This window comes from Erinaceus europaeus, chromosome 17 (assembly GCF_950295315.1).
Source record: "Erinaceus europaeus chromosome 17, mEriEur2.1, whole genome shotgun sequence".
Classification (NCBI taxonomy): Eukaryota; Metazoa; Chordata; class Mammalia; order Eulipotyphla; family Erinaceidae; genus Erinaceus; species Erinaceus europaeus.
Genome location: NC_080178.1, coordinates 41651522 through 41662696, shown reverse-complemented (window position 1 = coordinate 41662696; position 11175 = coordinate 41651522). Strand labels below are relative to the sequence as shown.

Here is an 11175-nt window from a genome sequence, read left to right as displayed (position 1 = left end):
TCTGTCTTTGAAGACAAGACAGACACACATCAAGTTGTGGCTGAGAGCCACAGAATTCAGGAAGAGCATATATTTATGTAGTGTTTCAGTGGTCTCTCTATCCTCTTTCCTCTATCAAAAGGGAGATAAAGAGGAAGTAGAGGGAGAGGGGTGATGAGGGGGAGGAAGAAGGGGTTGACTGTTTCTGGCATGGTCCTAGTACACCATGTGGAAAGCTTTGTGCTAGGTGAGTTCTCTGGGTACATGATCCAAGTTTTGGGTCTCCTCATCAATAGCCTAAAGAAAATCTGTGTTCCTACCATTCAGGGGCTTGGTTAGCTGCAAGAAGGAGTGGGCAGTGTTTGAATGTTCTAAAACATAAGCAGCCATCAATGCCAAGAGGACCACTTATGTTTGAAAAGGCCACCAGTGCTTTCACCCAAAAAGGACTTTTAAACTTCATACATACCCTGGATGCCTCACTCACACTTTCTCTCTAACCCAGCAGATATTGAGACCATGCAAAAACAGGCTCCTATCAAACTTCAGTCAAGAGTACCAAACCTCTGAGTTTCATTTCTCCGAAGCCTGAGATCACTGGGCAGGTGAAAGCATGGGTAATAAAATAACAAATGGAGTAGGAATGGCAAGGGCTCTGGAAAGGGGGGTTGCTCCAGAGTTTGGAATTTTCCTTGAAGTTAGCAAGCCACCTTTCAAAGAGCAAGGAATCAAAGACCTATCATTCACTTGAGAGAGAGAGAGAGAGCGAGAGAGCATTAGAGAAGCCTGGGCCAATCTCAGGGGACTCACTGCATGTGTCCAGAGACAATGCAAAACACAGTTATTTCAATATGTTCTATTCTTTCAGTTTGAGTGATGCATACATTAGACAGAAAACTGCTGGCACCAGAGCCATCCGACTATCTGACAAAGTTAGCTTGCCTTGTTCTTTTAACTAGAATTCAAATACAGCTTGTTGCTGTGCAGTGTCTTTTTTATAGGAAACTGTTCAAACACAACACATTAACTCTCACCTATATTCACCACTGATGATGCTATATTCATGGCATCAAGCACTTATCTTCAGAGAGCACTAACTACTTACACTCCCCAACACTTAGAATTAATACTCTCTGAGGTGTCGGGCAGTAGCGCAGTGGGTTAAGTGCAGGTAGCGCAAAATGGCACAAGGATCCCGGTTCGAGCCCCCGGCTCCCCACCTGTAGGGGAGTCGCTTCACAGGCAGTGAGGCAGGTCTGCAGGTGTCTATCTTTTTCTCCCTCTCTATGTCTTCCCTTCCTCTCTCCATTTCTCACTATCCTGTCCAACAACGACATCAATAATAACTACAACAATAAAACAACAAGGGCATCAAAAGGGAATAAATAATTTTTCCATTTAAGATGCATATTTTTATTGAAATAAAAAAATTGTAACCAGACATAAGGAAGAATAAAGGAGACAAGAATGTTATAATCTGACTATATAATTGTTCTCATTCTTGGTATATCACTAAAATATAACAAAGGATTGCTCTCTATGCTAATTTTTAAGTTTGTCCAGTTAAACCATTATTTGGTATCCTTTCAACAGGTTAACTTTATAACTATTTAGAGTTTCTTTTCAGAAAAATTCATATATTATACAGGAAAACATTCATAGTTTGTTTCAAAACATTCATATTTTATACAACAAATTTGAGACAGGACAATAACAAAAAAAGCAAAACAAAACAACAACCCCAAATTCACACAACTGTAGTTTGTAGTTTAATAGTTTTATTTACACAGGGGCAAAAAGCACTCATCTAAGGTAAAGGCGCTCAGGTTTAATGTGCACTTTCCATAGCCCTATGAAAATACACTGTAAACACCACAGGGCATGAAATCCATCTCTAACCACAAACATCAATCTCGCAGGATCAAACATAAATGTCTAAGGGAAGATTGCCTGACTTTTCCTTTGTTAGCACACTTTTCATCCAAGACTGATTTTTCCCCCCCCATAGGACACAATTCACTTATTCCAAATATGGTGCCAGTACTCAAAACATTTCTGGAACCTTTTTGGGGGGTGGTGGTGGGGATGCCTGTATAGTCTGCCATGAATTCTTCTGAACATCCTTGAAAGTGGCAAGTCTTCATCCTTTGAAGATGAATTGGATCTGGGAAAACAGGCACTCACAGCCAAGTAAACCAAAATGTGTAATAATCTCACCCTGGATCAAATGTGTGATGCCACTATAAAACAACGAGACCAATTTCCTTTTTCTTGTACAACTCATAAATTAACAGTTAAAAAAAAATGCCTGAGCAAAGGCAGTCCTGATGAAATAAGCACAGATTTTTCCTACAGTGATGGCTCTCAGAGGCAAAACTTGCTTGAACAGCACAGCTGGGGGCGTTACACAGTTTCAGAGATTGTCCCTTTGTCATCTCTCACACAGACTTTAGTATTCCTATTCAGTTTCAGTCCCTTTTGCTTTCTTGTGGATCGCCCGATTAAAGCTGTGGCAAGCAGGGACCCAGTGACTGTCATGCAGCCCCAGCTTACAGCCAGGGAAGCTCTTCTGGGACCTGTGGCAGCACATCCAGTACCCCGGCCCAGGGAAGTGCCTGGCAGTAGGGTTTCAGGTGCCACCGGCACAGTGACACATTCCCTTTCACATATATTTTTTTTTTATTTAAGAAAGGATTAATTAACAAAACCATAGGGTAGGAGGGGTACAACTCCACACAATTCCCACCACCCAATTTCCATATCCCACCCCCTCCCCTAATAGCTTTCCCACTCTCTATCCCTCTGAGAGCATGGACCCAGGGTCATTGTGGGTTGTAGGTGGAAGGTCTGGCTTCTGTAATTGCTTCCCCGCTGAACATGGGCGTTGACTGGTCGGTCCATACTCCCAGTCTGCCTCTCTCTTTCCCTAGTAGGGTGGGCCTCTGGGGAAGCGGAGCTCCAAGACTCATTGGTGGGGTCTTCAGTCCAGGGAAGCCTGGCCGGCATCCTGATGACATCTGGAACCTGGTGAGTGAAAAGAGAGTTAACATACGAAGCCAAACAAATTGTTGAGCAATCATGGACCTAAAGCTTGGAATAGTGGAGAGGAAGTCTTCTTCTAGCGTTTGCCCTTCTTCCATAGTCAGTCAACAGCGTCAGGTTGAGCCTGATGTAAAGTTTTGAGACCTCCTTTGAATCTGGAGAGGTGGCAGTCATTGACTATGTGGGTCATAGTCTGTCTGTAGCCGCAGGGGCAGTTCGGGTAGTCTCTGGCTCCCCAGCGATGGAACATAGCGGCGCACCGGCCATGGCCTGTTCGATAGCGATTGAGGAGGGCCCAATCATAACGTGCTAGGTCAAAGCCGGGTTGATGCTTGCAGGGGTCTATGATGAGGTGTTTGTTCTTTACCTCAGCTGACTGCCAACTCTGTTTCCAAGAGACTGGAACAGAGAAGTTCAGTGTAGGCGTAGGGGACCAGTGATGAGACGTCAAGCGTTGGACAGGGTGGGCGAAGATATCTGTGTATATTGGCAGGTCCGGTCGAGTGTAGACGTGGGAAATGAACTTAGATGATGCCGCATCCCGACGAATATCTGGCGGGGCGATGGTGCTAAGAACTGGCAGTCATGGAACCGGGGTGGAACGGATGGTTCCAGAAATTATCCTCATGGAGGAATATAATTTGGAATCGACCAAATGGACATGGGGGGTACGGAACCGTACTGGGGCACAGTATTCTGCAGTGGAATAGCATAATGCCAGAGATGATGATCATAGTGTGGAAGCGCTCGCGCCCCATGAGGAGCTGGCCAGTCTTGCAATGATGCTGTTCCTCGCGCCCACCTTTGCTGCAGTTTTTATGAGATGTTTGTGAAATGACAAGAGTGCGATCGAGAGTAACGCTAAGATAGACTGGCTGGGCTTCATGCCGGATTCTTGTGTCGCCAAGCTGCACATTAAGCTCACGCGAGGCCGAGGCATGGTGTAGATGGAAAACAGATGATACCGTTTTTGCAGTGCTAGGGATTAGTCGCCATTTTTTACAGTAATCAGATATCAGAGACATGTCTTTCGTGAGTGTTTCCTCGAGGATGTCGAACTTGGATGCCTGAGTTGCACAGCAGATGTCATCGGCATAGATGAACTTCCTTGAAGAAGTTTCTGGGAGGTCATTGATGTAAATATTAAATAGCGTAGGAGCCAGAACAGAGCCCTGGGAGAGGCCACTTGAGACAAGTCTCCATCTGCTAGACTTGTCATCCAGATGCACCTGGAATCTTCTGTTTTGGAGAAGAAATGATATAGTGTTGGCCACCCATGGAGGCAGGCATCTTGAGATCTTGACTAGGAGACCACGGTGCCAGACCGTGTCATAGGCTGCTGTGAGATCAACAAAGACAGCACCTGTCTTTAAATTCTTCTGGAATCCACTTTCAATGTAATTTGAGAGGGCCAGGGCTTGTTCTCAGGTAGATCTTCCTGGGTGGAAACCAGCTTGGGCAGGTGATAGGAATTTCTCTGTAAGATGAGAAATACGTGACAGAAGCAGCCTCTCAAGGAGTTTGTAACACACGGAGAGGAGAGAAATTGGTCTATAGCTGGCGGCCAGTGTTGGGTCTTTCTTTGGTTTCAGAACCGCTATAATCTTCGCATGACGTCAAACTTTGGGCATAGACTCAGATTCCAAGATGTGGGACAGGAATGAAGCGAGCCACTTCTTTGCCGCGGGACCCAGGTTAAGAATGAGTTCTGGGGTGATGTTATCATAGCCAGCAGTTGTTCCCGGTTTAACCCTCTTCAAAGCGTCTTCCAGTTCAGACAGTGTAAAGGGAGAGAGTTTTGGAGATGGGCAAGATAACCGGAAGTGGGATGACCACTCATGGGAAATTTCTCTTTTCCAGACTGGGTCGATCTTAGCACGTCCAACTTGAGTTAGGTGACTGGCCACTGAGTTTGGAGATACGGGAGGATGGGAGACGGGAGGGGGTTGGCTACCGGCACCCAATCTGTGAAGAAGCTTCCAGGCCTTCCTACTTGAGTGGGTGAAGTTCAGACTTTCCGTGAGTTGTTGCCAGCGGGCTTGGTGTGCTGCATCCAGGGAGGCAATGAGATGGTCAGCCACATCTGGGTCGCCCGACTCATCATACTGCTTTAGTAGTTGCTCGCATTCAGCATCAAGACAAGGCGTATAGTTAGCACGTCTCCCACGAGGAATGGCTTGGGAAGCTGCTTTGAAGATGGCTTGGTGGAAGCGCCTGTAGGCATCTTCAGAGGGGATAGAGTTAATTGGAATTGCAGGAATAGATTTGTTGGTAAGATCACTGAACAGACGCCAGTTTGCTTTCCGAAAGTTCCATCTTAGTTTCTCTGAGCACAGAATCAGTGGGAGCTGGAGACCAATGTGGATGATAGCTGGGCAGTGATGACTGTGCGGGAAGATCTCGAGAACTTGTAGCGGGAAAGGCTTGGCCGTTGACTGTGCTAATCCAGCACAGGTCGGGTGACGAGTCTTTATTCCATCTAGCACTGTGAAAAGAGCCTGGCTGTTTGGGATTGTATAATAGGGAGAGGTCATTCGCTGAAGCCCAGTCGGCTAAGATAGAGCCGTCAGCACGAGTGGAGGAATATCCCCAGTCTTGGTGATGACTATTAAAGTCACCAACGTAAACGGCTGGGTGATTCGGGCTAGGCAGAACATCATTATCCCATGAGGCACTGGGAGGCTTATATACGTTGATGAGCTGAATAGTTCCAATAGTAATGGAGTCGTAGAAGGTCGAGGAGGCCGTATGGTAAACGTCCACAGACACGATTTGGCGTAGATGGCTCGGCCGTGTTTAGGATGGAGATTATAGCATATTAAATCGAATCCACTGATGGTGAATCAAGCAGCTTCACCGACTGCTATATGTGTTTCTTGTAGGCAGATAAGATCTGCCTGATGCTGTATCGCCAGTTGACCAATAAGAATGCGTTTGGCAAAGGACAGCCCCTCAACATTAAGTTGGAGGACTCGAAGAGCAGGACCAACAGCTTGAAAGCTGTCAGGAGCTGCTTGTTGCTGACTTTGAAAGTGACTGGGATCCATGTGGATTCAGTCGGCTAGGAAGGATTGTCAGTTTCCCCAATGAATGGGTACTCACAAGATGCACCATGGAAGGTGGGATACTCACTGCATACTCTAGTGTACTTCTGCTTTCAGGTATATATATTTGCAGTAGTTTATGGGTATGTGTGAACATATGCTCTCTCTCACAGAAACTGGTCTATATCTAGGTTTTGGAACTTTGTTAGAAAGTGAACCACCTGAGATGGAATTAGAGTATACTATGAAAGGAAAGGTCTCACCTGAGTAATGAAGCTGAAGGGTTGTCATTCTACACGTGAAGTCTCTGGACACAGTCTGAAGTGAAGCATGTTGAGGTGGCAATCATTGTGTTGATTAGGTTGTGATCAGCAGATGCAATATTATTTGATATGGATTGGGAGAGGCATACGGGAAAGTGGGCCCTATCCAAGGGTTCCAGGACTGGGGGAAGTAGAGGCTCTATAGTGGAGATGTGAGGTTCCTGCTGTCTTAGGGTTCAAAAAGACAATGGATAGTTAATGTTATCATCACATTATTTGGTAATTGGGTTAACTTTGAAAAGTCCTTTTGTTAGGGTTTGCTGTACAGTACCCAGTATCTTGTAGATAGCTGTGCTATTGGTTGCTTCTGATCTACTTGGTCTAGGCTTTTGAGAGAGTCTGCATATCAAATACACAGCCTATATATTAAAAAGACTCAGTCTGTGTTTTAAAGACTTCGAGACATACAATTAATTTCCCCCCTCTCATATTAATTAACTAGTGATTTATATGACTACGTTTTACTAGGAGTGTACATAAACACCATTCCCACCACCAAAGGACTGTGACCCATCCCTCCCACCCACTCCCACCCCCCACTGTCCCAGGAAGGTGCATGTCTACCCCTCACCACAGGGATTTTACTTTGGTGCCCTACTTACAATTTGGTCAGGTCCTGCTTTTAGTTTCCCTTTCAGATCTTCTTACTCAACTTCTGTTGATGAGTTGGATCATCCCATACTCATCTTTATCTTTCTGACTTAGCTCACTTAACATAATTCCTTCTAGCTCTGTCCAAGATGGGTCAGAGAAGGTGGGTTTATTGTTCTTGATAGCTGCATAGTATTCCATTGTGTATATATACCACGGCTTTCTCAGCCACTCATCTGTTGTTGGGCACCTGGGTTGCTTCCAGGTTTTAGCTATTGTGAATTGTGCTGCTGTGAACATAGGAGTACACACCTCTTTTTGGTTGGGTGTTATGGAGTCCTTGGGTATAACCCCAGGAGAGGAATTACTGGATCATATGGAAGGTCCATGTCTAGCCTTCTGAGAGTTTTCCAGACTGCTCTCCACAGAGGCTGTACCAATTTACATTCCCACCAGCAATGTAAAAGGGTTCCTCTGTCCCCACATCCTCTCTAGCATTTGTTGCTGCTGTCCTTTTTGATGTACACCATTCTTACAGGAGTGAGGTGGTATCTTAGTTTTGTCTTAATTTGCATTTCTCTGACAATCAATCAGTGACCTAGAGCAGTTTTTCATATGTTTGTTATCCTTTTTTTTATCTCCTCTGAGGTTTTGTTCATATCCTCTGCCCATTTTTGGATGGGATCATTTGCTTTTTTGGTGCTAAGTTTGCTGAGCTCTTTATATATTTTGGTGATTAGTTTCTTGTCTGATGTATGGCATGTGAAGATCTCCCATTCTGTGAGGGATCTCTTTGTTTGTTATAGTTTCTTTGGCTGTGCAGAAGCTTTTCAATTTGATGTAGTCCCATTGGTTTGTTTCTGCTTTAGTCTTCCTTGCAATTGGGTTTGATTCATCAAAGATGTCCTTGAGGTGTAGGTGGGAAACTGTTTTACCAATGTTTTCCTCTAAGTATTTGATTGTTTCTGATCTGACATCCAGGTCTTTGATCCATTTGGAGTTGATTTTTGTTTCTGATGAGATAAAGTGGTTCAATTTCATTCTTCTGTATGTTACAACCAAGTTTTCTTAGCACCATTTATTGAAGAGAGCCTCCTTCTTCCATTTAGTCCTTTGGGCCCCCTTATCAAAGATTAGATGTCCATAGGTGTGGGCATTTATTTCTGGGCTTTCAATTCTGTTCCACTGGTCCTATTTTTGTTCCAGTACCATGCTGTTTTGATGATGATGGCTTTATAATATAGTTTAAGGTCTGGGAGTGTGATGCCTCCATTTCTGTTTCTTTTCCTCAAGATGGTTTTGGCAATTCTAGGTGTTTTCAGGTTCCAGATAAATGACTGTAGTGTTTGTTCTATTCTCTTAAAGAAGCTTGGTGGAACTTTGATGGGTATTGCATTAAATTTGTATTTGGCTGTGGGGAGAATATTCATTTTGATGATATTTATTCTTCCAATCCATGAGCATGGCATATCTTTCCATTTCTTGGTATCAGTTTCTATTTCCTTGAGTAGCGACTCATATTTTTCAGTATACAAGTCTTTCACTTCTTTGGTCAACTTTATTCCTAGGTATTTGATTGATTTTGCTGAAACAGTAAATGGGAGTGATTTCTGGATGTCTTCTTCTTCAGATTTAGTGTTTGCATAAAGAAATGCCACTGATTTTTGTACACATATTTTTTCTTGCACTGCTTGCAAGGATCCTCTCTGTAGCGTGGATCTCAGACCCAGCGAGAATCTGCTGGCCTGATGTTGTAGTATCCAATGATAAGCTTGAAATAGCAGCAGGTACATTTAAGAGCCACTAAACTCTTGGTGGCAAGTAACCTGACGATTTTCACCATAATATGATGGGGCAGAAAAGCCATGTACTGCTGAGGCTCCAAAAGCTGGATTTTAAACCTGGTCTCCAAAAAGTCATGAGACACCTGCTTCTTCCAACTGACAGCCTCAAGCAGTGGCAGTGCACTTTCCGCAGGTGAGGCCAGAGCGTCAAATGAATCAGCTGAAAGGCTTTTTCCCTCAGATGCACTGTCACCCTCAGCAACTTCAAGTTGGCTGGCTTCGGAAGACTCTTTTGTTGCACTTTCCTTCAACTGCAAACAGTCTGACTGGTGCCAACTAGGGGCAAAAAGAACAACATCCCTGGAAGCGGGTCTTCACAGGTCTTTAAACTGGAAGGCGGGTCTTTCTCAACCTTGGACACAGTGATGATACTAATGCACAAAGATTCTTTTCTTCTTTGATCAGGATTTTGGCTAGTATGTGGCGTAAGCTCTCTACTCATACATTCAACAGCATCTGTGGGCAACTCAATGGCTTAGGGACAAGGGCAAGAAGGAAAAGTTGACCCAGTAAGTTCCTCCGTCATTTCCACATCGTATCTCTCACTGTTTTTGACAGCACTTTGCTGATCTGGTTCTAACTCTGCACTGTCTGGGTGGAAACTCACATTTGCTGGCAGTGGACAGCCCTGAAGTGCACTGTCCGAGGCCTGGCCCCCCCTTAGGGGAACAATAGTCAGCTCTAGAGGGCTGTATCTACAGATACAGGCCCCACAGGATTCACCTGAGAGTCAGGAGCCTCCAAAGTGTCTTTGTTTGCTTTGCCTTCATCAGCCTGAATGCCACTTGCAAGCAGCACCCGGCCCACATTCCTACAGAAGCTGTTGTTCCTTGAGAGGCTCCCAGGCTCACGCTGGCTCTGGCGCTTCAGACATTCAGACTCAAGCCTGGCTATCATGTCAAGGACATGGACTGACTCACTCTGTGGCTCACCAGGCTCAGTATTACCCCTCTCTGTGGGTTCATCACCAGCTCCTGGGGCAGAGAAGGACTCAGAGGCTGGAGCCACAGCTCTGGATTGCCCCGAAAATCTTACCACAACAGGTGAGCTACTACAGTTTTTTGTACAACTAGTGAGAAGAGCACTGGCTTTTTTTGCTCTGTCTGTATGACAGACAGAAGCCTCCCGGCATAAACACCATCCCCACTGTCACTCAAATAATGTACAGAACTATTCCAGACCCTGAAACAGCGGGATGCCATCTGGGAGCTTGCAGAGGAGATTGTGTCTGTCCTCCCTCCCTTTGTGAATCCATGTTTGCCTGACCACCCCCAGCCTTCCGCTAGTCCACCTGCACCCACAGCATAATGTGACAGGTACGGGGAGGAGCTTCACCCTAGGGTGGAGTGCTGTCCTCCACCCCCACCCCCGACACCAGTCCAGCCTCAACCCCACAGCACCCGCTGCCAGGGTGGCAGGGGAGAAGGCACCCAGCCTCACCTGAGCTGTGGTGCGCTGCCCTCAAACCCACTCCCCCACAGCCCCTTCCCTCACAGTTCACTTCATCCATCCCCTGGCCATCCCCTCAAACCCCAGTTGACCCCTACCCCAGCCCACCACCCTCCTTGCAGTGTCTCCCTTCTCACCATCCACCTCCCTTCCCCCATCCACCATGCACCCTGCAGTCCACCTCCCTTGCCTCAGTCCACATCCACATCCACTCAGAGTCCACTACCCAGCCCCTTCAGTCCACCCTCACCCCACACCACCCTGGCTGTGCTGTGCTGTCCTCACCCTCACTCTACCCCCCAGTCTACCCCCTCCCCTCCAAATCCACACCTCTCCCTTATTGCACCTTCCCAGTCCACCACAACCCACCAATCCATCCAGCTGACCCCCACTGGATTGCCCCCATCAAAGCACCCAACCATTACTCCACCCCCACTTTCTGTCCATTCTCGGCCCTAAAGCTACCCACTGCCAGAGTGGCGGGGGAGAGCCACCAAGCCTCCATTTGGATTTGCTGTATTTCCTCCCCCACTAACCAGTCCAACCCACCTTCCCCTCTTTGGACCCCTCTCTCTAAGTCCAGCCCCCTCCCTTCACCTTCCCAGTCCATCCTCATCCACTGTACCTGCTGCCAGGGAGGAGACACCCGCCTCACCCTGACTGATGTTTCAACCCCCTCCTCCCACCACTCCTCTCCCCTTCCCTCATTAGACCCCCCTCCCACTCCCAGTAGTCCACCCTCCCTCCAACCCCACCTGTCCATCCTCCTCCTCCTACCACACCCCTCCTCCCCTCCATCCAACCCTCCTCCTATTAGTCTTCCCACCCCCACCAGTCCACCCTCAACCCCACAGCACCAGCTACCAGGACAGCTGAGGACAAGGCACACAGCCTAACACTGGC

At 46.6% G+C, this 11175-nt stretch overlaps 1 pseudogene; it reads right to left on the bottom strand.

Annotated features, from left to right (window-relative positions):
* Positions 1-1772: 1772 nt before the first annotated feature.
* Positions 1773-10025, bottom strand: LOC132533700 (F-box only protein 34-like; annotated as a pseudogene).
* Between the last annotated feature and the right edge of the window lie 1150 nt (positions 10026-11175).